Raw genomic sequence first — 27,885 nt, forward strand, 5'->3', positions numbered from 1 at the left:
AAAGAGTCCCGCTTACTCCCTCAGTAGGATTGTCCTTTAGTCTGATCTACACGAATACTTCTGAAGTAAGGCGTGCAACTTGGGGAAATAATTAAACGATCAGATTTTAAAAACCAAGTAGCTGTAAAATACGTCAGTTTTCAAGTGTTATCCCCAACATCTTCAATCGTCTGTGTTAAAATGCGTGAGGAATGACGTGTCCTGATGTACAGATGCAGCCATTCAAAGTGCGCGGTACAGACTCCGCGGTACAGATACCGCAGGTAAGATGACACGCGATACCGCGGTGCGTGATTGGTTGACCGACAGGGGCACTCGTGGTCCGTTGGTCTGTCGTAGAAAGACTTACTGTAAACGTCTTTACTGTGCCCGTTGTAGATATTGAATTTTACCACTGAAGGGAAATCTTAGTAGCTGAGCAAAAAGAATAGGAGCATACTGTAACGGGTGTGAAGGCCATAAACGATATTAATTTTGGAACGTAAACATACAGTATATAGCTGGTCTTGGTACTTTAAAGAAAAAAATACACACCAGTATTCCATTTCTCCCTAAACATTGTAAGCTTCGAAGTCTTTAACTAACGTGATACCGGAGTCAACAAGCATACTTTTAGAATTTGATTAAAAGGGAATATAATATGGAATCGCGTATCTCAAGAAATTAATAACGGTATGATTATATCCGTGTGCTGCGACAGGGCTGTGTAGGGTTGTATATAATATGGAATCGCGTATCTAAAGAATTTAATAACGGTATGATTATATCCGTGTACTGCGACAGGGCTGTGTAAGGCTGTTTCGCCTGCCTGATCATGCGAGCTGTCTTGTAGCCTACTAGTCTAGGTGTGTGACTACCAACTGGCAGGTTGTGTGCTCAAATCTAGCTGGTGCTGGACTTTTCATTTTTATTTATTTATTTTTTAATCGCGTAACATAAACATATTACCGTATGCAAACTGTACTGTATACAGTATGTATATGTATATTTAATGTCTTAACTGTGCCCGTTTAATTGAATTAAAAAAAAAATTATTTAACACGAACATTAAGCTGTTTACATCTTCCGCCTGAGAACAGTCACCCATTGCTACCCAACGCAGAATGGTGATTGGCTGACACTATCTGACACCCCTCTGATTGGAGAAAAAAGACGTGCTGGTGTGCTATACACACTACCAGGAAGAGGATTTCTTTCTATTCAAAACGTGTATTTTAAAAGTTTAAGAAGTAAAAACCTTACAGCGTACACAGATTTCTAAACTGATCAGGATCGTTATCTTTGTCTTATGCATAATAATGTTCACCGCTCTGTCCAGCAAATTAATAATAAACTTTATTTTATATAGCGTTTTAAACGAATAAGTAATTAGATTGCTCATAAACCTAATCACTTGCTTTTTCTTTTTATTTAGGCTCAGATTTCAACTATACATCGTATTATTAATAACCATAATAACAACCAACCAACAAAAACAACCATATAAACATAATGGTGGTGCTGGACCTTCCAGTTTTATTTATTTATTTTTTAATTGCGTAACATAAACATATTACCGTATGCAAACTGTACTGTATACAATATGTATATGTATATTTAACGTCTTAACTGTGCCCGTTTAAGTATTGAATATTCATATCTAATTTTACCACTGAAGGGAAATCTTAACATAAACATACAGTATATGGCTGGTCTCGGTACTTTAAAGAAAAAAATACACACCGGTATTCCATTTCTCCCTAAACATTGTAAGCTTCGAAGTCTTTAACTAACGTGATACCGGAGTCAACAAGCATACTTTTAGAATTTGATTAAAAGGGAATATAATATGGAATCGCGTATCTCAAGAAATTAATAACGATATAATTATATTCATGTTGCAAAAGAACTGCAACGGACATAAAAACTCCCTTGCATGGTTTCATTACGACCAGAATCGGTCTTGAGATATTTTTAACTTGATTTACAGTATTTGAGAGGTATGTCTTAACACCGATACTACAGTGCTTAAGTACTGCTCACGTATATGTTTCTAGGTTTATATTATGCATTTCATACGGTCAAATTACTTTTGAGCAATAAGAAGCGCGAAACGGTATGCGTTTTACTTTCGTTTTGTGCTGGGACCCGTGGATTGATTAGAGATATCAAGTACATACAAGTCATTTTTTAAATGTTGTAGTTCGTCTTGAAAAAATGTTACGAGTACATCATCTATCAACAATTACATAGGTTCTGTTTCCATATTGCGGATTTTGGTTACGTAATATTATTTTCTAGATTTCACGTTGTGAATATGATGGGATGTCTGATGGGATGTTTCTAAAAATCCATCCTCTGTAAAACGTCTTCTCTAGTTGTCCTGCATATGTATTCGCTAATGAAGCTGTGTGTTCTGAGCCTAGATCTCTACATTTCTGTATGAACCAGCTTAGAGGGCTAAAGACAGCTTGTGTTTAAATTGAGTGTAAGGCAATTTATGCTTCTAAAGTCATGGTCAGCATTTATCTTTGTACTGTGCTGTAAACTTGTTCTGTGCCAAGTCACATTATTTTATAGCGTTTTTAAAGCGTTATCAAATACGGTGTTACTGTAGTTGTGAGTCCCATGTCACATGGTCTGTGATTGAAACCTGTAAAACCGGTTTAATTCGTCACAGCCAGCACTCTTCAGGTGTGAGGGTCTTCTGCTCAGAATGAAACGCTAAAATGTTTGTGTATATTCTAATGGTAGTGGGGGCGGGGTGTGTGGGAACAGGTTTGGTTGAAACATTTTCTCTGAAAGCATTTTCTTCGCAGTTTAACCGATCTTGTTACAGCATGTTACAGTTTACTATTATTAACCATATTAATTTTAAGTGCTTAATGTAAAATCTTGTAAAAATATATTTTCATTGTTCAAATATACATTAAGTCTGACTATCATATAATAAGTTAAATACAAAACTAAAGAAAAAATAGGGTTAAATATAATTCAAAATATTTTGCTAACAATGTTAACTGTTTATGAATAATAAAATGTATTAACTAAGGAGTAGGATGGCACAGTTGTTAGTATCTTTTTTGTTTTGTTTCTTTTTCATAAATACAACAGTAGTACCTGATGTCTCAGTGGCTTTCAAAATTAAATTATGCATGCAAACCTGTGAACTAGAAAGATAACTAAGATATCCATCCATTATATTCCATAATATCCATGAAATATATGGCGCTGAAATACAGTATGTGTGACGCATAAAAGACACCAAGGGATTGGGTGAGCTCCCATCACAAAAAAAAAATGCAAACCTGCACTGCAGCGACCATAGTACAGTATGGAGACCAAGGCGTTTTACGGGAAGAGACGGGGTGCTTCTGCCGCCCCAGCTTCCAAAGAGCGAAGGGTAAGCAAATACAGCAGACTTCATCCGAAATACGCGATTACAGCGCATATTACAAGGTATTATTGCCGTTTTGAATTTTAAATTCAATTATAATTATTTCTTAGTAGCCTGTTCTTCAAGAAAACACCGCACGGGCGAAACTACCACCAGGACAGTAAAAAAGAAAGCGGTAAGACAGAAAAAAAGAAAAGTTTATTTTGACGTCTGTTCCGCGACTGATGAATACTACTGTGTGACTTTATTTCTTACATGAATTATGTTATTTTGCCACAGGCCGTGGGTCTCTGCTCTCGGCCACTGGCCAGGGTGCCAACCTGTAGAAGCAGCACCTGTGTGGAGACATTTCGGCAGCAGCGGGAGCAGTACGATGCATTACTGGGGAGGATTGGGAGGCTAGAGACACTCCTGAAAATGCAGAGGAAGGAGACAGTATGTTCCAGCAGTCAAATAGTTGAGCAGCTGTCTCCCGAAAAGTGCCTCTCCCCGCCGCGCAGGTTGCAATGCCTGGCGGAAGCTCTGCCCCCCGCAGAGCACACACCCCCTCAGGACACTCCATTCCGGCCTCTCCGTTCACCACCGCGCAGGAATTTGTTGATGCTGTCCCCGCCGTCTATCTCCCCCCAGGAAGCACAGCGGAATTCACAGACGCCAGTGGGACGAATAATTCTCCCAGATGTCCAACTGCTACCCATCACTCAGGAGATGGAGGGGGGGTTGTACTTGCAGTGCATCGGCATAGACGGGAAAGCAAGAGCCAACCGCTACACCTCCCTCGTGTTTCGAAATCTTGTGACTTTTGAAATTTACTGGGGGTGGACCACGTCTGTAAATTTCGATGGGTCCAGAGGCAAAAGTGCCTTGCCTTGCAATCTCCGGGAAACCATTAGTAGCATGGTGAATCGGAGATTCTCAACCCTTACTGCGTGCGACTGGAAAAGAATTTGTGATCGGATCAACGAAATGCTTCGTAGAAGGAGGCGGTCTTTTCCTCTAGTCTAACAGTCTGTCCACAAACAAAACATTCCTGTTAGACAAGAGGAATTGAAAAAAAACAATTTTGGAAACCGGTGTCTGTGTCTCTCTCTGCTGGATGTCCCTCTCACTCTCTGCTGAATGAATAAAAGCATTTTATTAAAAACGCGTTTGCGTTTGTCTGGTATTTACTTTGGTCCCTTTTAACTGTTTTTCGATCTACTGTATTGCTTTGAGATGCCACTTTTAAAGGTGATACGTAAAATAAAGTTTTTTATTATTGTTATAGAGAAACATGATCAGATTTTCCCTGGTTCAGAAAAAAAGATCTAAAGTGCTACACATAACTTTCTTAATTCGATGTTTTTAAAGCAGTGAACTACTGTAGGTGTCACATAACATTCAGAAATACAATCACGTATTTGACAAATAAAAACGATTACAATCTAATCCTTCCACGTTTGATCCCAAAATCCCAAGAAATATAAATCTAAACAGGTAGAAAGCTATGCTGAAAGTTTATTAAAATACTTAGAAGACAAAGATAGTGTATCAATTTATGTTGCATTAGCCTGATAATGATTAAAAAACACATATAATTAAACACGCGTTTGCGATTTAAATCAGAACACGATTTAAATCAATATAAATGTTTATATTGTAATGCATACTGTCCAGCCTCCATTTCTCTATAAAAATTTACTCTATTGCACACACACACACAATAGAGTGTGTCAGTGGACGTCAAACGACGCACGATTAACCGCGTGATACTGCGTGACACAGCGTGACACAGCGACACGCCCACCGGGTTATGCCGCAAAATACCCCACCCATTTTGAATGGCTGCATCTGTAGTTGACCCTTACTTGAATGAAAATAGGACATAAATAAAGGGTTTCAGAAATCAAACAAAGCTTTATTCCCATGCTTATAGTCTGGGTAATTGGAGGCTGCACTGTTTTGCTTCCTATAGTGATGTATGGGTTTTTCGCACAAAGTCGTATTGAGCAGTATTTCTCGCGTTGTGTACACAGCAGTCCCCCCAGGTTCCAGTTAGTGCGTAATTACGCATCAATGAAAAACCGGAGGTTTAAAAAAAGAGAATTAGTTCACTGATAGTTTTATGTGGAGGCTGTGAAAATTTTCACAAGTCGTGGAAAGTCGTGGGGGTGGAAAGTGCCCACGGTCATTTAATTAGTATTTAAATTCACACTGTTTCCCTTCCAAAGATATGGACAAGTAAGTTGTGGTGCTCTAGCAGTGCTGTCCTGAAGCTAGCTGGTATCTGTGTGGCTCGGGAGGGCTGGCTGTGCCAAAAAATAAAAGTGCCATCTTTCAGTCAACGAGTGTCTGAATCACTGTGCCCATCCTCGCTAAATCCGAAAATACTACAATAAATATTTCTAAATATCACCTATGCGGGTTTTTCGCATGAAGTTGTATTGAGCAGTATTTCTCGCATTGTGAACGTATGTACACAGTGGGCCCACAGGGTGTAGAGCGCAAACCCACGTGACCCTGAAAGTACTACATTATTAATAATATCTTCTGTGTCTTATTTACATTGGAATGTTCCTATTTACATGTGTAAAAAGAGGCGATACACAACGTGTCTCCTCTTTAACTCTTCAGTTTACAGAGGAATTCCACCAGGGCCTTACAACATTGTCCAATAATACTCTTCTTGTGTCTAATTTTTAGTTTAGCAGGATTTGAGCTACAGTATATGAATATAATTATATTGTTATCAATTTCTTTAGATATGCGATTCCATATTATATTCCCTATTAATCAAATTCTAAAAATGTCAATATTGTGTCCATAATATTTGCTATTTTAGATTTTCAAGGAAGCCTTTCAAACGCTTGAGGTGTCTGTTAAATTGCCCCACTGAATAAAGTGTTTTGAATTAAACCAGTTTAACAGCTCTTAAGCATACTCTAGTTTTTGTTCACACAACTTTGTCAGTGAAAAAAATTACCGCTGGCACTTTTCCTCCCCCTCTAATTCTCAGAGTGGAATAGGCAAACAGTCCCCCTTCCCCCCACGGACAGACTGACAAATGTTTTCACTGCCTATTTACTGCCTATTATTTGAGCTACAGTACATGAATATAATTATATCGTTATTCATTTCTTTAGATACACTTTCCCATATTATATTCACTATTAATTCTAAAAGTATGCTTTGGTTTACTCCGATAATGAGCGTATTCGCAGAAAAGCTTAAAACATTATAACTTTTTACTATTATTATCAAAACCCTCAAATCATTACATTTTGGTTATTTTGGAAACATTTTGATGTGTTCCTTGTAACTGCTGTAACTGTTGCACTGCTGTCGATATTTGAGCAGTAGACAAAATGATGCACTTGGAGTTTGCAATGTAGGGATTTCTATATTTATGTCTTTATTTAGTGGTTTCATTAGTGACAAAGGCTAAACTTTCAGCTTCAGTAACACGTACACCGTATGGCCAACATTACAGTTATTAGGGATTAATAATACTAGCTGGTTCCCTGGGGTGACGGGCGGGTTCGATGTCCCTGGTAGTGGGAGCACAGCCTGTCCTACAGACCATAAAAAGAACAGGCTTCCCTTTTTTTCTCTTTTCTCACCCACTGCGATTCGGGCACAGAAGGGTTAAAAAGAGCTCAGATAGGCAAAGGGAAGGGGGAGGGGTGACACTGTTACCTGCCCTGGATAAAGCTGTTAGAAAATAGGTGGATTTACACCTCTGAAAAGCATTCCAATTTTAATGCAATACAGAAGACATTATTCATCATAAATGATCTTGGACTGTCTGTAAACTGAAAATTTATAGAGGAGACTCATTGTGTATCACCTCTTTTTACACTTGGAAGAACATTCCAATGTTAATGCGACACTGAAGATATTATTAATAACCTTTTAAATCTGAAGCTGTTAACTTTACTTCAGACCTACATACCTCCACACCTGCATATCAAGATCATGGTTCATCATGCGTGAATGAGTCAAATTAAAAATATAACATGTTTACAAAGAAAGTAGAATACAGTAATGAGCCGGGGACTCAAACCCGGGCCTCTAACATCACTACCATCTGTATCAGCCAGCTGAGCTAAAGGACGATCTCTCCTTACCCTGGCGGCTGAGGTCCCTGCTAGCTATTCAGAGGGAAAGTCGGTGACGTCACCACATTGACAAGCTCATTTATAATAAATGAGATAAAATGATGTGTTCTTGCTTAACTTAGACATTGCATGATTTTAAAAGCTCGAGGCCTGTGCTATATCATGGATATAGTCACAGTTAAAAGGGTTGCCAGCCCTCCGCATCACGTCGGGCCTAACAATACCTTTTAACTGTGACTATATCCACGATATAGCACGGCCTTTTGTGACTTATTGCTTAAATAAATTTTGCAAAGTTCTTTTACTGTGATATCGAGCGAAAGTACTCATGGAAAATGGTAATCACTTAACTCCTTTAACTTTGAACGTTTTATGATATTTAGAAAGACAAACAAATTCAATATAGTGTAGATAATATTTATTATCAGTAATAATGACAGTTGGCACAGCTTCAAATTAATCGTTGTTATAAATAAATGACTTAGCTTTGAACATGCTGTGATACTTAGAAATATAAAACTTGTCAATATACAGTAGTCTCCATACCATTAGCTATTTTAGTATTTCAAAGAAGTGTTTATTTGTTAAGAGAAAAATCATGGCAACAGACTATGACCTAAGGCTTATAAGTCACACACTTAAGCCATCACACCACAGAGATAATCACATGGGTAGCACTGAAACTGAAGCACACATAGAAAGTGTATTATACAACTAGTTGAGCTACAGTACATGAATATAACTTTATTGTTATTAATTTCTTTAGATATGCGATTCCACATTATATTCCCTATTAATCAATTTGTGAAAAGTATGCTTTTGTCTACTGCAATAACGAGTGTATTTGCAGAAAAGGTTAAAACATTTTTACAAAGCATATAAACTTAATATGGTTTACAGTTTAAAGTTTACATAATATGTTTATGTTCGTAAATTAATATAGTTTATGACCATCAGACGCATTATGCTCCTCTTCTTTTTACGCGCAGCTACTAAAATTTCCCTTTAGTTGTAAAATTCCATATAAATATTCAATACTAAGCGGATTAAAACATGCACAGTAAAGAGATTAAATGATTAAATCTTTTCACTAATGACCAATTAGTGCCCCTTTCGATCATTTTGGCCAGCCAATCACGTACCGTGGTACAATACAGTTTCTTGTGTGTAGTTGCATGCGGTATGGGTTTATCCATGCATTTTGAATGGCTGCCTCTGTAGATAATACACCTCTTACATACATCTACTGTAAATCTATTGCGAGAACAACTATAAAAATTCCAGTCTCCTTTCTACACCCAGTCTGTTATGCAGATGAAACCTTGTAGGGCTGACTTTACACTATTTTTCATGCTTAGAGACTGTTCAGCATAATGAGTATTTTGCTATTCCATTTTTTTGTGTGTCTTCTGCCCGTTTTGGGGGACATTAGAGGGGAAGGAATTCTATATTCCATTCCATTCTTGGGAAGGAAACTCAAAAGGATATCAAATTTCGATAGAGTTAGGAACACTCAGATGCTGTAAAAAACAGTACAGATAGGGAAACAGAACATACAGTTTAAATAATGAAGAGATACAATATGCAACTCAGACCTGCTCATATAAAAGCAAACATATCAAGCATGTGTTCAAACTGCCTGATAGTGATAGACAGATTATAGCAATTCATTACTGAGCAAGAGTTCTGTGTTACTGTACTTTTACACTGTACATTGGTCTTCTTTTTATCTATAAAACTATATATATTCTTGATTACTGTTCTGTGATTCAAACAGAATATCGTTAAGCTGTTGCCATCACTTACTTACTGAATCATGCAGTATTCATCCTGTCCTTTTCTACACTTCTTTACAATCTACAGTTTTTTATGGTCTGCTTTCCTGACCTTGTAAACCTTTAACATGGGCTATATCTCAGATTCAAAACATACTGTATTTTAATTACTCTTATCTTAATGTTTCTCAAAGTTCAGTTTCCCCCCATAGATAGAATATTCTGTATATTTAAAAAGGAGAAGTCTCAAGGACGTTTAAGTAAAATGTATGCTGCCTCACAAGACATCAATGTTCATTAATGTAAAAATAGTAAAGTACAGTAGCAGCCCTTAGCTAGAAATCATTCCCTGCTTTATAAATTGGATTAAATGTGCAGTCATAAATACAAATCTAATTGTATTAAGTTTTCAATTACATATTGCAACTTAAGAAATGTTTTTAGGTAACTAAAAAGTGTATTCTTCTTTCCAAATGCTACAGTTAAACATTAAACATTACATCAAAAAACATTCTTAAAAGTTAAAAGTAATGGAATACTGTATGTAAGTTAATACACAGCACCTGTTACAGGAAATTGAAAGTGAAAGTGCATCTCTCTTATATAAAAGCTCTGCAGCTTTGTATCAGTATTGTGTGTAGTACTGGGAACTGAATCACTCAGCCAGGAGCCCACAGAAGCACGAGAACAATCTACAGATTACACTACTCACAGATCTTAACAGTGTTAACAAAGGTAAGCAACAACAATTCAATTGTCAGAGAAAACATTTTTTTTATTTGAGAAATGCACTGATTGTTAGTAAAATACATACCCAACACTTTGTGAGTAAATTTGAGTTGTTATTGTAGTTTTTCCTTGGAAACTATTTTACTTCACTGACTATATCTAATGGACTACTGGAACTGTGCACCAATTTTTTTTTGTTATTGTCGGCAGTCCTAAAGGTGGCTGTGAATGCTAAAATAATAGCTAAAATAGTCCTTGTGCAAAAATCTGTGACTGCTGCAGCAGCAATACAAAAACAAATGGTGAAAGTTAATGCAATGATGCGTGAGGAAAAATAAGCAGTAAAGGTTTTATTTATGTTGTAATCTGTGAACAATCTTGTATTATTTAATTATGTCAGGGATATGAAGTGTTTAACTACACCTAACAATAATTCTTATCTCAAAGGATAAACAATGAATTACCTAAGTGTTTATCAGGCTAGAACTCCACAGGTATCCTATATCTTGTCAATTAAGGCAGCTAGAAGAGACCAGGCTGCCTGGAAATTATTATTATTATTATTATTAAGTTTGAGCCAGAATCAGAATCATTCATTCTTTTTGGACATTAATTTTTATTGCATTATACTTTAACAAAAATACATATTGGGTAATTTTCGTATAAAATAATTTTTCAGAATGCGCAAATTGTTGGTACAGTGTTTGGTAAAAGGGAAATACAGAATTTCCCTTTTATTCCATTCTTGGGAAGGAAACTCAAAAGGATATCAAATTTCGAGAGAGTTAGGAACACTCAGATGCTGTAAAAAACAGTACAGATAGGGAAACAGAACATACAGTTTAAATAATGAAGAGAGCCCGAGACGGCCGATTAGGATAGTCCCTGTGAAAGTCATTGATTAGTGTAGGGTCCAAAATATCCTTCTCTGGAACCCAAGATCTCTCCTCGGCACCAAAACCCTCCCAGTCGACTAAATACTGAAGGGTACCGCGGTTCCATCTGGAGTCAATGATCTTGTGGACCGTATAAGCCGGGCGCCCCTGAATGCGACGAGGAGGTGGCGGGCGATGTTGGGGAGCCGCAAGGGGCGAGCGGTAAACAGGTTTCAGGGGGGATACATGAAATGAGGGGTGGATTCTGAGGGTAGGGGGGAGAGCAAGGCGGAAGGTAACCGGGGTGATCCGGGAAAGAATCCGGAAGGGACCGATATATCTAGGCCCAAGCTTTTTGGAAGGCTGATGTATAGGTAGGTTCCGTGTAGATAACCAAACAAACTGTCCTTTCCGAAAACGAGGGGCTGGTCTGCGGTGTCGGTTGGCGAATTTGGCGTGGCGCTGGGTTGACTTAATAAGAGCTGTCCTCGCCATTTTCCAGGTCCTTCGCAGTTTGGCAATATATTGTTGCACAGACGGCACTGCCGTGAGTGGAGGTGTGACAGGGATGAGAGTGGGCTGATAACCTAAAGAACAAAGGAAGGGAGAGAGACCTGTGGAGGAGGAGGTAAGAGAATTGTGGGCATATTCTGCCCAGGGAAGTAGTGATGACCAATCATCCTGCGAGCTGGAGGTGAAGGCTCTCAAAAAGGTCAGGAGGCTTTGATTGGTCCTTTCCACCTGACCATTGGCCTCAGGATGATAACCAGAAGTCAAAGATACATGAGTCCCTAGAGTTTGACAGAAAGCCTTCCAAAAGGCCGAGATAAATTGAGGTCCCCTGTCCGAGACAACGTCATCAGGCAAACCATGTATCCTAAAGACCTGTTGTACAAACAAAGATGCCATTTCCTGGGCTGTGGGCAATGCTGGGAGGGGGACAAAATGGGCTGCTTTGGAAAAACGATCGGAGACCACCATGATTACCGTATGACCCTGACTATTAGGAAGGTCCGTAATGAAGTCAACAGCTATGTGGGACCAAGGGTGGTGTGGGATTGGAAGGGGGTGAAGGAGGCCAGCCTTCCTAGAGTGCGGAGTCTTGCTCCTGGCACAGACCGGGCAAGCCCGGACGTACTCTGCTGCATCAGATCGCATGGAAGGCCACCAAAAGTCCCTGGTGAGGAGGTCCAGAGTGCATCTGCATCCCGGGTGGCCGGCGAACCGGGAATCATGTCCCCACTGCAAAACAGCAGAACGTAAGTTGTTCGGGACAAAAAGCTTATCCGGGGGGCAGCACAGAGGAACTGTAGTTCCATTGAGGGCACGCTTGACCTGATCTTCAATGGAGCAATGAATCGCTGCCACAATTCTGTTAGGAGAGATGATTGGTTCAGGTGTGTCGTCCAGGTCTGGGGGGTCATGGAGCCGAGAGAGTGCATCAGCCCTCCCATTCTTGGAGCCAGGAGTGTAAGTGATAACAAAATTAAAACGAGAAAAGAAAAGTGACCAACGGGCCTGACGCGAGTTGAGGCGTTTGGCAGATTGAATATAGGACAGGTTCTTATGGTCCGTGATAATGACAAAGGGGTGATGAGCCCCCTCCAGCCAGTGTCTCCATTCCTCGAGGGCCAGCTTGATAGCTAGGAGTTCACGATTGCCCACATCATAGTTAACCTCGGCAGGAGAGAGCTTCTTGGAAAAGAAAGCACATGGATGAGGAAGGCGATCCTCTTCGAGGCGCTGGGAGAGGACTGCACCAACCCCATGGGCAGAGGCGTCAACTTCAACAATGAAAGGCCGGGAGGGATCCGGATGCCGTAGGAGAGGAGCGGAGCTGAAGAGACGTTTCAAGCGCAGGAATGCCTGGTTAGCCTCCGGATTCCATTTACCCCGACTAGGACGGTTGCGGGTCAGAGCCGTGATGGGCGCCACAACGGAGCTAAAGTTCCGGATGAATCGCCTGTAGAAGTTGGCAAAACCTAGAAAGCGTTGGATTTGCTTCAAATTACGTGGTACAGGCCAATCATTGATAGCTGCCACCTTGGCTGAGTCCATCTCGACTCCAAGAGGAGAAATAATGTAGCCCAGAAAGTGAATCTTAGAAGCATGAAAAATGCATTTCTCAAGCTTGGCGTAGAGCTGGTTGTCGATGAGTCTGGACAAAACCTCCTGGACGTGATGGACATGTTCCTGAGGGTCAGTGGAAAAAATGAGGATGTCGTCCAAGTATACCAAGACAAATTTTCCAATAATGTCCCTAAAGATGTCATTTATGAAGGACTGGAAGACTGCCGGGGCATTAGCGAGTCCAAAAGGCATCACCTGATATTCATAGTGGCCGTGCGTGGTCATAAAGGCCGTCTTCCACTCATCCCCTTCACGGATCCTGATTAAATTATAAGCCCCCCGTAGATCTAGTTTTGAGAAGATGGACGCTCCACGTAGGGACTCCAGAGCGGCTGGGATTAAAGGCAAGGGGTAGGGATGTTTGACTGTAATGGAGTTCAGGCCTCTGTAATCAATACACGGCCTCAAGGAGCCGTCCTTCTTCCCTATGAAGAAGAACCCAGCACAGGCTGGGAACGAGGAGGGACGAATAAAACCAGAATTCAGGGCCTCCTTGATATAATCCTGCAGGGCTTCATTCTCTGTCTGAGTGAGAGGGTAGATCCGTCCTTTGGGTGGGAGTGTTCCTGGAAGCAAATCTATTGCACAGTCATAGGTGCGGTGAGGGGGGAGCGATAGAGCTTTCTGTTTGTCAAAGGCTTGCTTCAAATGTGCATATTGGGGGGGAATAATAGAGTGTTCATCCAAGAGGTTTACTGCAGCAGCAACCTTGAGTGGAGGACGACAACAGTTGTCACGACAGGCATGGCTCCAGGCAATGATCTCATTCTTGGCCCAGGAGATGTGGGGATCATGCTTTTTGAGCCAGGGAAGGCCCAGGATCACAGGGTAAGCAGGGGAGTCCAGGAGAAGGAGTGAAATGTCCTCCACGTGAGTGGCACCAACAGTAAGGGATAGGGGAATGGTCTGCCAGGAAATACGTCCAGGAGCGATCGGTGACCCATCCAACGTTTGAATGCAGATAGGGGGTGAAAGCGGAGCAAGAGGAATATCCCACTTCTTAGCAAAAGAGGCATCCATAAAATTCCCAGCTGCCCCTGAATCCAGCAAAACCGAAAGGGGAAGGTGCATGTCCATCCAGGAAATCTCAGCTAGGAATAAAGGCCCTGAAGAGGATTGTGAAAAAACAGCACTACTGACACTTACAGTAGGCAGTGGGGGAGCTCGAGGTGGATGTGGGGGTCTCAAAGGACAAGTAGCGAGCAGGTGACCCGACGCAGAGCAGTACAGACACAGCCCCTCCTGACGGCGCCTTTCCTTTTCCTCCAAGGACAGGGGTGCATGTGGCAGGGTGGGCGCCACGAGGGGAGGACCCATGGGCCGCACAGGTCTGCTTCCTGGGTGTCTCTCCGCTCTCCGCAGCCGAATGCGAGTGTCCAATTCAACTACCGCAGCGATAGCCGCCTCTAGAGACCAGGTTGGTAAGGACATGAGCACCAGGTGGTCCTTTAGATCCTCCGAGAGACCCTTAGCGAAGAGGCAAACCAAAGCTTCCGGGTTCCAGGCAGACTCCGTGGCGAGGGCTTGGAATTCAGCCACATAATCTTGCAGTGGTCTGTCGCCCTGGCGAAGAGAGGAAAGCCGAAGGCAAGTCAAATCCGGGTTGCTTTGAGAAAAACGCGCCTGGAGACGGTCAGCAAAAAGCTGAAAGTCAGAGAACAGCTGCTCTCCTCTAGCAAGCAATACTGCAGCCCAATCCAATGCTTTGCCTGTGAGCAAGGAAAGTGCGAATCCGATCCTCTGTCGAGAAGTAGAAAAACGCTCAGGCTGCAGCTGAAAAGCCAGGGAGCACTGGGCAATAAAGCCCCTGCAGCCTGCAGGATTGCCATCATACTTCTCCGGGAGAACAAATGGTAAAGTTGAGGGAGTGGTGGGCGGGGCTGCGGTGGTTGTAGCAGGTGTTTGTAAAAAAGGCGTTGTAGGAATCGGTGCGGGAGCCGGCGAAACAGGGGAAGAAAAAAGCCAGGCGACTTGGTTAGTGAGCAGTTGGAGAGAAGATTGAAGCTGGGCGATGGTCTGGGATTGCTGCGGGAGAAGGGAACGAAGGGTCTGTGCGTCTGCGGGATCCATAATCAGGCTCGGTATTCTGTAATGATACTCTGTAGAGGTGAAAAGGATCCGATGCAGATGCAGGAGTCGCAGGGAGGTAAGTAAACGTACCGAGCAAATCCAGGAGCTGAGCCGTAGTCCGAAGGCGAAGGTAAGTCGAGATCCGGTAAAGGCACTGGTGGCGAACAATCCAAAACGTGAGACAGAATCGTAGTCGAAAAGAGAGCTACAGGGTCAAATCCAAAACAGGCAATGATAGCAAACAATCCAAAGGGCGAGACGAGATCCGAAGTCCGAAGGCAAAAGGTGCAGGCAGAATTCCAGGAAGGCAAAAGAGAGGTGAGAACGCTAGGCTGAGCAACAAGAAGAGAACTCAATACCGAGCAACGGGAATCAGGTACGAATGGTATAAATAACCCGGCGTGCCGCACGGTAGAGCAATTGCAGGTGTGTTAACTCGTGCGGCGGCGCTTGTTAGAAGTAATCCGCTGCTGGTGCTGATTGGCTCGCTTACGTGTTGATCTCCGCTGGCTGGTGGTCGTGACAAACATACTGTAGATACAAAGAAGAGAAAGAAAAGAGAATAAATAACATATGTGCATCACATACAACATCAATACAATGCTAGATTCCAGTAAAAATATATCCAAAATTTACAACAATATGGAGTTAATAGCATCCTGCCACATTGGTATTTAAGAAACATGGCTTTAGGAGACATTTCTGAAATATATTTCATAATTGACATAAAATGTTCAGGTTTATGCTGCAGTTAGACTATACATTATTGATATTCATATTCTCTCATCAGCCCAGTAGTGTTCATTTCACCTGTAGCAGCTCTGTGGTTTCTGTTGATGAGTCGGAGCAGCTCCTGTTGAGCTGGAGAAGGTTTTTCAACAGATGTGTATCACTGCGAGAAAGGGAATCCATATTTCTGTTGTTCTGGATCTTCAGTGATTGTCAATGTGAAGACTGTGTCAGAATAACTTCCAGTGAATCAATCAGGAATCCCAGGCTGTCGGTTTGTTGCATCATAAACCAGGAGTTGTGGAGCCAGCTAGGTTTCTACCAGTAAAAGCTCACTACCAATGGACTGACTTGCTGTACAGCTGATCAAGACAGAAGCACCTGGGAGAACAGATTGAGCTACTGGAGACTGAGTCATGATGATCTTCCCACTGGACTCTGTATTATCTATAATAACAATGGAAATCTAATTAATATATGACATTGATTAAATTTAGCTTAGTTATTCAATAAAATGTAATCTGTACCTAAACATACTTATAAAATTTATATTTTCTGAAGTGCTAATATATAGTAATTAAACAGTAAAACAAACATTACATAAATATTTTTAAAACTATTTCAAAACAAATATTATTATATTGTTCACCTTGAGCAAAGAGCCCCAGTGTGCCCAGCAGTAGAATCAGTGGCATCATTGTCCTATGTGTCAGTGACTCTGAAAGGGCTGAACAATGATTGATCCACACTGTGAGTCTTAAAGTGTTTGGAGCAGTGAGGTGGCACAGGTATGCAAAGCTGCTTCCTGTATACAAATCCTGTCACAGAGAGTTAGATAAGATCTGAGCTGTGAAAACAGATGTGATCTTTCAGGATTTGGCTACTTTCAACTCTTTTCTTTAATTTGTGTTGCATTCAAGGCTCAATATACTGTACTACTGCTCTGAAGCTGTACTATTTATATACTATTGATGTTGATTGATGGTTTTGCCCTAAATCATTTAAAAGCATGTACATTCTTCAGTATTTCAGTATTTAAAGTTCAAGTAAATATTTGTTGTGGAGTGGCCACTATTGTGCAATCAGTGTCTCCAGACTCTCAGGTTTCTAAATGTTCTGTTTCTCTGCAGACTGGGTTTCAAAGACCTTGTCTTTGGATCTGCCTTTCAGTCTGAATGTGTCTTCTGATTATTTCTTACCAAACTCTGCCTATATTTTCACCACAAGTTTGTTTAATCCTTTAATTAGCCTGCTGTTATTGTAGCTCCAGTCTAGTCTCCCAGCTGCACTGTTGTAGCCCCTGCACATAACTCTGCCCCTGCTGCGCATCCAGAGCTCAAACGTAATGAGGAAGCTGTAAGGAATAAATATTCAGGGTTGTTTGAGAACTGTCTGTATGTACATTTCCAGGTGTTGTGAGCTCTGCCCCTCCTTTGTTTTCTGTCTCCCCTCTGCCGCAGGTCTGATCCACACTGACTCAGCACCACCACACACCTCCTCAACATGCCAGCTCTCTCTGTATGGAAACTGAGAGGTGTCTGGGTCAATAGTGTCCAAATAGTCTTTCAATCTTTGTTGATTGGCACCTGCTCCACTGTTTGTGCATGGAAGACTTTGATAGTGGAAGGAAACAGGCATCAGCCCTGTCAAAAAACACTGGACATTACAGTTAATGCAACATTCAGTTAATCCTGACCCAGGCCTTTGCCCTTCAGCTTCTATCACTCTATCAGATACACACTATAGCAGCAATGCTTGTTAATAAGACACAATTAAGCGTTGGTATGCTCCTAAAATAGGCCCCATCTCACCCTCCATCTCTGTGGTGCAGCCACAGAGAAAGAATTCATGCAAGCTGATTTAAGATGTTTTCTTGTGATAAGAAACAAACTCCCAGACGGGGATGCAATTAGCTAAGCCTGGCTATCATGATCAATGGTCATCCATTGGCGCCTATTAGTCTAGGGAGTGCCGAATGGACATCTGGACTGCATTCCTAAGTGTCAAGAGTAAGTGACTTATATCTCACCTTGACCAACCAATCAGGGACTGGCAGGGCGTGGTAATACCACGTGGGTCTCCAATGCCCGCCAAACTCTCAACCAATCAGCACACATCTGGGTCTTGATCAAAAAGGGAGCGCAAGCTCAGTTCTGAGCTCTCCTTGGCCATTTTCGCGCATCCTCAAAGACAATCACGTGACAACTGCTGTTGTCTGCAAAAGGACTTAGACTTTGTTCTAAGCGCGAGGCCGAGGATCCCGTACATACTCAGAATTCTACCAACGTGAATGCTCCGCTTGATCAACGGCAGCCTACAGTTGGACCCTCGTCGACAACCTGAATAGCTTATTCAGAAGCAGCGCTGGACCGGGAACGGACCAGTTTCTTCCCAGGCAAAAGAGTGACTTGTGAGGACTCGCGGTCACACTCTGTGCATAGAGACTTTCTACTAGCCAGCCGGACTGCTGGTAGATCCCCTCGGAGCAACGACTGCCCTGCGCGCCGCAGTTAGATTCCTCCGCCCGTCCTACTCCGAGCTGCACCTCGAGTGGTTGGCCGGTAGCCAGAGGACGCCGGGACAACGCTCATTGGACAACCGCTGGAACAGAGGCTGCAACAGAGCCTGTCAGCTGGTTTGGTGTTCGTGCCAGGAAATTCCAAATCCAAACACAGTGGATAAGTAAACCCCATATTCTACATTGCGTCTCGAGAATTCAATTGTACCTCAACACAAGTTGTTATCAATTTAATTCATGAGTAATGTATTTACTTCCGAGTTTAGAGTAACAGTGGGTAATAACACTGATTAGCGATTTGGTAACCGAACGATATATATTGACATATATTCTCTGTTGTGTATCTCTTTGTGTTTGCATCTCTTCGAGATTATATACCTTGTATATTGATAACCCTCACAGTAAGGTCTGCCGCTCGTATCCAGGCAGACTAGTATATGTTTGGTGCACAGTTTATACTAATAAATGTATCTCGTGTATTGAACCCGTGTGTGTGCGTTGTTAGTTGTTCTGACGATTGATTTTCTAAAAGCCCCAACGAACAACCTCGTGATTACTGCTACAATTAATAATTGTCTCAGTAAACCCATCAAACCACTACAACACATCTGTATGAAAAACAGTATATAACAGCAGCTCTAAGACATTTTATTACATTTACAATCAAATGTTATGAAAAATGTAATAATATACAGTAATAAGCTATTTGGTGTCTTGAATAAATAATAGTTCTAGCTGTTGCCTGCCCTGCCTGCTTTATCTTCCTCTTGTTCGTCAGCTCAGCCTCATTCTTCCTGCTCTGGTACTAATTACTCAGCTTGATTACTGATGAGAATCACAGCAAGTAGTTGCATCATTACAAAATGAGGCACCAGGCTGAGAGTGGGTCAATATGCAAGTAGAATTCTCCCCAAGGCCTTTCAGCACAAGAGAAATCTTGCTACTCTCTTGCCACCTGTAATATCCCATGATCAATTAAATGAATACAGTTGTTCTGGTGAATGTTTATGTCAACAAGCCTGACTATCGATGTATATTTAGTGGTAGCAGTCATGGGAGTGAACTTTGTTTCTTCCTCCTTGTCTGACTCACAGTCTGTCCCTGATTCAGACCATGTGCACAAACAGTTGTAAAATCACTTAAGAGTAAAATCATTTTCCCTTTTGTCCTAGTGCCATAAGCACTAAATTCTCCTCATTAAAACAACAGTACTGACTTACTGCCAAGCCAGCAGCAGCCTGGCTGTGACAAATCCAATGTGCTTCCTGTCTGTGGGACTTTTCAAACTCTCCACAGAAAGGCCGAGCCAAAATGTTGGTTTGGATGAGTATCGGTTCAATTCTTACATTCGAAAATTCAATAATATTACTATTTAACTATATTGATTTTCTTAAGAAAACACATTTCTACTTACCCTTTTCTTAAAAAATACATTTTGTGATTAAGATAGCAGGCCTAAAGTTAACTTAGTCAAAAAGACTGAGTTTTATTTCAATGCTGTCCTTTGTTCATTAGTGACTTTGAAAAGGCTGAAGAGTGACTGATCCACATTGTGTCTGAACAAAACATAATGTACAATTGGACACAAGGTTTGTGACCTACTGTATAGAAACAATCCCGGAATATATCTGGAATATTACTGTGACAAAGTTGTTTTATTTATCATTCAGAATGATGCAGGACCAGTTTCTAGTAGAAATTCAGTCCACAAATTGTGTTTACAGCTCTTCTTGAGTAAAAGTCCTGCTCAACCAAGGAAGACAATTTGCATAGAAGAGACACTTTGCATTGGCAGCATATGCTTCAGTGCTCTGGGAGTGTTTATAGCCCTATGAGTTTAACTCTTCATGACTGAGAGCTGCCCTTCATGGTAACAGAACCCATAGCAACAATGACTTTCATCACAATCTTCATCTGGACACTTGTCTGCTTTCATCGTGAGTAGAAATTAAATTATTGCAATGTAAGATAACACAGGGAGTTTTCCAATGTAAAGGTACTTAGGTTATCAGTTCTGAGGTTATTTGCAAAGTGATTAAACAAATCTATTTTAGATGTTTCACGCATTTTACCATTATAAAATTATATTCCTAATATTACATTTATTTATTTTGTTCCAGGTTCCAGCGGCCAGATTACTGTGACTCAGACTCCATCTGTGACATCTGTTCTCCCAGCACAGACAGTCACTGTGAGCTGTAAGACCAGCAGTTCTGTGGGTAACTGTTATTATACTAGTAGTTCAAGTGGCCCCTGTCTTGCTTGGTACCAACAGAAAGCTGGAGAAGCTCCCAAACTCCTGATCTATGCAGCAACAATCCGTCAGTCTGGGATCCCAGAGCGTTTCAGTGGCAGGGGATCTGGGACTGACTTCACTTTGACCATCACAGGAGTCCAGATTGAAGATGCAGCAGATTATTTCTGTCAGCAGTATAGCAGCACTCCTTTCACACAGTGATACACGTCTGTACAAAAACCTCCCTCAGCTCTACAGGAGCTGCTCTGGCTCATCAACAGGAACTACAGAGTACTGAGAACAGCTGCAGAGCTGCTACAATACTGAACAGAGCTGGGTTTGTGCATTATTTATAAATATTTTCTACTAAACTTACCAAATTAATTTGCAGATGAATTTCAATTATTAAACTTAAAAGGTAATGAAATTGAAAATCACAAATAAAAGAAATAACAGGTATTAACATTTTAGTTAATAAATGCCATCAGAGGAAATATTTTAATACATACGGTATTTCTATTTTTTTTCTAAATGTCATCCTGTGATATTTTTTGTCAAGATGCAATCTAATTAACTCCATTTATAAAGGCAAAAATGACATGTGAGACTGTACTGGATCTGCTAGGCTGGCAACAAATCGATGAAGCACTGTAGCAGCTTAGAAACACTGAAACTTTGGATGTTTTTACTTCTGACCCGTCATCAAATAGAACGTCAAACAGTACAGACTGCAGTTATTAATGCTGACCAGTAGAGGGAGACAGGTCATGCCAGTGCGCTCTCCAGTGTAATCAACCTTCATTGCTCCCAGTGGTCATGACCAAATCGGACATGACACTTGGGAGAAATGAAAGCTGTTTAAATCAATGTACAGTATATCTTTTTATCTAATTTACTGTGGGAAACTGGTGAGGAATTAAGAAATGTTAAAGTATTTTTTAATCTTTAATAATAAATTTTTTAACCTCTCACACGAGATGGTAAATGCAATGAGTTTTATACAGCAAATTCACACTGGAAAGCTCATTCTAAATTTCCATATTAGGAGTTGTTTATCTGTTCTACAAACATTTCTTTGTAACTGGTGCGCTGGACAAACTGGTGCGCTGGACAAACGCACAGTGCTTGATCCACCCACCCACACCCTGGTACGCCTTGCAGAATTGGTCCTCACACTGAACGCATTCTCTTTCAATAATCTTTTTTACCAACAGGTCAGTGGAGTTGCCATGGGCACCAGAATGGGACCCAGCTATGCCAACATTTTTGTCGGCTGGGTAGAAGAACGCTTCTTCGCCTCCTACACTGGCTATGTCCCTGACCTCTACAAACGATATATTGATGACTGCGTCGGTGCCGCCACATGCTCCAACGATCAGCTTGAGTTCTTCCTGCACCATTTCACTAACTTCCACCCGTCCCTCAAATATACGGTTAACATATCTTCCACCACTCTTCCGTTTCTAGACATCCACTTGTCTATCAACTACCCCCGACTGTCCACTTCAGTTTATTACAAACCCACGGATTCACACAGCTACCTCCTGTACAGCTCATTTCAACCCAACCACACTAAAAACTCTCTTCCTTTTTCACAGTTTCTTAGGTTACGACGACTATGCAGCGACGACATCGACTTCGAGAACCAAGCCCTCGAAATGTACTCATTTTTTATCAACAGAGGATATCCCAGCAGTGTGATTGACAGGGCCCTTGCCCGAGCCAAAAACACCCCCCGGACCATCAACCCGATCAGGAACTCCCGCCGTAACAACCGCATTCCCTTGGTGCTTCCTTACCACCCTAACACACTTCCTATCCCCAGGACCATTAACCAGAACTTTTCCATCCTACAGGATGATCCCTCCATTGGGGCCCTCTTTTCTGATCGCCCTATCATCTCATATCGCCGACCACCTAATCTGCGTAACCTCCTTGTTCACAGCTCCCTTGACCGCCCTCAACAACCATCCACACCAGGCACTTTCCCTTGCAACAGAGCTCGCTGTATCACCTGCAAGTACACAGCCACCACCACACTCATTCAAGGCCCCTCAGGACAATTCCGGATCACCCAGACAGCATCTTGTACCTCCAGCAACCTTATTTACTGTATCTCTTGCAGTAAATGCCCAGCCATCTACATTGGAGAAACAGCTAGGATCACACATTCTCCCTTCCCTTAACGACAGACTACTGTTCTTTTAAATTTTCTCCATTCATTGGACGGCCACGACCACTCTAATCTCTCCGTCTGTGTTCTCAAAGACGGTTTTCCGAACTCATACATCAGAAAGATCACCGAAACTAAAATTATTCTGCAGTTAGGATCACACATTCTCCCTTCCCTTAACGACAGATTACTGTTCTTTTAAATTTTCTCCATTGATTGGAAGTTTCATTTCACACCTCTCTGCACCCATTCTGACTTCACACCTCTTGATTGGCCTCTCTTTCTGTCCCCTGCTCCCGCCTCTCACTCCTCCTCCCTCCCAACCTTTGTTCTCCCGCTACTTTACCTTTGCCTACTGCCCTGTCTCTCTCACACCTGAAGAAGGCTCCACGGCCAAAACGTTGTGTTCTCTTTCTTCTTTTTTTCAGCATGGAATAAACCTATTACTTGTTCCTTTGCAGCCTACGCATGCTGACGCAGCTACCCACCATTTCTTTGTAACTGACCACATTCTTCTTAAGAAGCAATTTTACCTTGTACAGTATATAGACAAAAGAAAGTAAGTAATCAGAAGGTGTGAAATGAGCTGGAGATCTTGCAGCTGGCAAGTCAAATAATATACTTGAATTATCCTTTTATACTGTTGTTAAGCAAAAGCCATGTGAGCAAAGGCAAATAGTCACTATATTACTATATATATACTTAATAAAAAGGTAAATGCTAAAATTCTTCCTCATTCCCCCCTTGTCCTTTTGAGGACAACTACACTCTTTTACAGTTTTATAGCACACATTTCTAAAAATGCTTTATCTTCATCTTCACTTTCATAAGGTTGCAGCAGAGGCAGAGATAGCTGGACAAGCATAAGACTAGTTACTTTGATAAAACATAATAAGCCTAGTTTATGTAAGTACACAACTAACAATAATGATAACCCAAATCATAATCACATAGAAAATATACTGCACTAGGGTAGCACCCCAGTGTCCGAATACATTCTTCATCCAGCTACCAATTCCCCAATCATCAGGATTATAGTGAAGAAAGATGTGAAGACGAGGGTTTGAATTTAATCCTTTCTTTATGAGGTTTAGACTTCTAAGTCACAAGCTGGGGTTTATGGCAGGAAAGGGGGTTAACTGATAAGGATTCCAGATGCAAGCTAGGAACCCCCCTGGGTGTAATCTTAAACTGACCATTTGGCCAGGACCTCGTAAACTGGCCAAATACCACGAACCCCCCTCTTTACCATCAGACCGAGTGACGTCAGAAACGGAGAAGAAGATACTATATAACCCAAAAGTTTGTACCGGTACGGGAACAATACTTCGGTTTTGTTGTTTCTTACGGGAAACAAGACTTTATTGTTCCTTGCATGCAATAAACTAATCTGTTTTACTTCATCTCGGGATCAAGAACCTTATTCTTTCTGTTACAACATAGTTATGATGTTTCTTACCCTCTTCCTCTATGTGCTCAGCCAGGTTGTTAATATGTTTAGAATTGTCTGGAATATAGGTGTGTAGTATCCTCCACGAGGCACCAGTAAATGTAGGGGTTGTGCTTAACTGGGACAATTATTATTAATAATTATTAATTGTGGCAGTAAGTCACAAAATGATTCTTCTGATGGTATTAGAATCCAACCTTGCAGGATAACTCAAACATGGGTACTAATACAAAAGATACATTTATTAATACATAAAATGTGCATATAAACATAACAGATCTTATCGTGAGTGTTAGGAGAATACAACAGGTATATATTCAATCACGAAGAGTTACAAATACCAAGAGGGACAAATGTTCTGTATATCATTCATTTAGACCGTTTCGTAAATGAACTTTGATGCAACTTCTACACTAGATACTCAAAACAAGTACATCACTCATAGGAATTAAATTGATATCAACTGGTGTTGAGGTAACAATTGAATTCTTGAGCGGTAATGCAGAAAGTTGAATACTCATCCATTCTGTGTGGATTCAGATCTCCTGTAGACACAAAGAAGCAGTGGCAGGCTTGTTACTGTCCAATCCGCACTCTCTGGCTCAGTGCCAAGCAGTGCTCGGTGCGGCTTGAGAGAAATTCCTGCGATGCGCTGCTGATGCTCTCTGAAGACCGGCTAGTTAGTGTTGGCTGAAACTAGCAGAGTTTGTGCACAGGAGAAAAGTGACTGCGGGTCCCAGCAGGGGACACACTGGCCGTTACGTGGTGGTCCGGGCTGAGTCTGAGAATGTTCAGGAGGAGCCCTGAGGCTGAATGTCCAGCTGGCACGCTGCGAGAAAGTCTGCACTTGGGAACTGTGTTCCCTTGTGAACTGTTCTACCCTTTGGAACTGTTCTGCAGGCGCTCTGTGTTGCCTGTTTTTTCCTGGAGGAACTGCAGGTCGTTCATTGGTTGAAAGTTTCATGGGCATCAGAGACCCACGTGGGGTTAACCTGCCCTACCAGTTCCTGATTGGCTGATGATGAGTAACCATGCCCTCTGACCTTAGGGTTTTAAACCAACTTTGAATAACACTTTCCCTTGGAATCTCCCAGACTTTGAGGTGCCAGATAACCATTTGTTAGGTTGCTGGAGAATCTCAGCATTTGGGGAGCTGTTCCTTATCAGGACACTCTATCAGCTTGAAAAACACCTTAATTGTGAACCAAATGGAATGGCCTCTCTGTATCAAGCACCACTGAGATGAAAGAGAGAGGTACTGGCAAGGGAGCAGAAAACTTAATTCCTGTCCTTTAATAAGCCTCGCCTCTACAGGTGCAACACTCAGAGCCTATCACAGCACACATACCGCCCTGGGCAGCCAAGAGGTAGTCCAGTGCCATACGATTTTGCATTGCAACAGTCCTTAGTGCCACCAATTCCACATTTATTGATCGAAGACCCTCGGTTGTCTCGTTTGATGAGTTCAGTCTACACTGCTTGCACCTGCGAATGAAAAGCCTTGACAGCCTGAGTTAGACCAATGCAAAAGGACAACATTGCGTCATCCATTTAATGAATATCCATTCCCTTCAATGTTAATGGAGGAGATACTGGCAATCTCATTGGCCTGCCCATTAAAACCTCATGTGGCGAGAAACCAGTCCTTCTGTTGATGGAGGACCGCATGGCCATACATGCCACAGGCAGCGCCTCAGGCCATTTAAGGCCAGTTTGTTCACAAATTTTAGCTAATTTGATTTTAAGGATTCCATTTTGTTTTTCCACTGCTCCTGAAGACTGGGGGTGATATGGGCAGTGTAGGTGCTGTTTTATTTGCAAAGCAATACAAATTTCTTTCATGATTTGTCCAGTGAAGAGAGTTCCTTAGTCACAATAAATCGTCCCTGGGATCCCAAATCTACACACCATGTCTCTCATTAAAATTTTTACAACAGTAGTGGTATCAGCTTTTCTGCAAGGGTAGGCCTCTACCCATTTAGAAAACATATCCACAATCACTAACATATATTCGTACCCACAACACTTCGGCATCTGAATAAAATCAATCTGTATATGTACAAAAGGTCCCCATGGTGGAGGGTGTGCAGAGGTAGCAACTTTTGGTCCCTTTCCAGGGTTGTGCTGCTGGCAGATTACACATTGTTTGCACAGCTGTTCTGCTACACTTGTGAATCCAGGGGCAAACCACTGTTTGCACTGTCTGACACATCCCCCCTTTGCCCGTATGGCCCACACCATGTGCCAGGCAGGCAAACCATGGGAGTAGAAAACGGGGTGCCACCACGCAGCTGTCGTGGTAGACCCACATCCCCTTAGCAGCATTATAATAGCATCCAGAACCCACCCAAGATTGTCGTTCTTTTTCATCGGCAGCCGCCTGCAGCGCAGCCACATCACTTAAGGAAAGAGTCTGAGCGTGCTCCATCAAAACATTTTGTGAAACCACTAGAGCTGAGGAGGAAGTGGCCGCTGCCTTGACAGCCAAATCTGCTTGGGCATTTCCTTTGGAGACCACATCTGTTCCTCCTGAGTGCGCTTCGCACTTCACAACTGCAGTAGAAGCTGGTTATAGAATAGCAGTTTGGAGATTTGAAATCAGACTTGCGTGTTTGACAGGGGTGCCAGCTGAAGTAAGAAACCCTCTCTCCTTCCACAGTGTGCAAATCAGGACATAGAGAAAGAGTGCAAGCAAGCACATCCTCACAGTCATGAGGCTCTCCGTCCTCAGAGGTAGGGAGGAGGGAGGCTGGATTTAAAGGAGCGCAACGCTGAGTAGTGATATTCAGTGCAACAAGAAGCAAAAGCTTATAAGAAGTTGCCCTCGATGCAGACAGATGTTGAGTATAAGACCTTAGGAGAACAGTACTGACAGAATGGGAAACACAGAGAATCACAGAGAGCTGAGTACTAAAGATTCAGAAGTCTGGACAGCATGAGCCGCAGCTGCAACTGCACGCAGACACGGAGGGAACCCAGACACTACTGGGTCAAGTTTAGTACTGTAGTAGGCGATAGGACGTTGCTTACCTCCATGTTTCTGTGTTAAAACAGACTGAGCAAAACCTCAAGTTTCATGACAAAACAGATAAAATGGTTTAGAGTAATTATGCAAGCCTAGAGCCAGCACCTGAACTAGAGCTCTCTTCAGAGCCTCAAAAGCCTCTTCTGCCTCTGCATTCCACTGTAAAGGATCTGGGTTAGTTAGAAGACTAATATCTAGGAGGGGGCAAGCTAAGACAGCAAAATCCAATATCCACTGACAGCAATAGCCTGCCATACCCAGAAAGGCTTTCATCTGCTTAATGGTAATTGGTTTTGGCATTTTCACAATGGCCTGCACACGTTCTGGTGAGAGCAGGAGAGTGTCGCCACTCAGAAGATGACCTAGATAAACGACAGTGGTTTTACAAAACTGCGACTTGTCCTTTGATGCCATATGGCCTTTATTAGCCAGCGCTGTTAAAAGAGTCAGCGTGTCTTTAATACATACTTCTCTAGAAGGTGAGGCAATCAATAAACCATCAACATGCCGGACAAGGGTAGAACCTTCCTTCAGCACCACGTCACTCAGGTCCTCTTGCAGGGCTCTGGAGAACAGTGTAGAGCTCTCAGTGTACCCCTGCGGCAATACAGTCCAGGTGTACTGCTGGCCTTGATAAGTGAAAGCAAATAAAAACTGTAAGTCTTGGTGGATAGGAACAGAAAAGAAAGCTGAGCACAGATC

The 27,885-nt window shown here is 42.0% G+C and overlaps 1 protein-coding gene and 1 long non-coding RNA gene across 3 annotated transcripts in view; one reads left to right on the top strand and one right to left on the bottom strand.

The window, feature by feature from the left end:
• Positions 1-27,885, bottom strand: part of LOC148646959 (NLR family CARD domain-containing protein 3-like) — a 239,015-nt gene that overhangs the window by 43,879 nt on the left and 167,251 nt on the right. The gene's annotated exons all lie outside the window — the stretch shown is intronic.
• On the top strand, positions 19,909-20,517 carry LOC148646960 (uncharacterized). Its single transcript, XR_015927644.1, has 2 exons — positions 19,909-20,236; positions 20,420-20,517. It is a non-coding gene; the product is annotated as an uncharacterized LOC148646960 (long non-coding RNA).

The sequence above is a fragment of the Lepisosteus platostomus genome, chromosome 16, assembly GCF_059453375.1.
Source record: "Lepisosteus platostomus isolate fLepPlt1 chromosome 16, fLepPlt1.hap1, whole genome shotgun sequence".
In the NCBI taxonomy this organism is placed as follows: domain Eukaryota; kingdom Metazoa; phylum Chordata; class Actinopteri; order Semionotiformes; family Lepisosteidae; genus Lepisosteus; species Lepisosteus platostomus.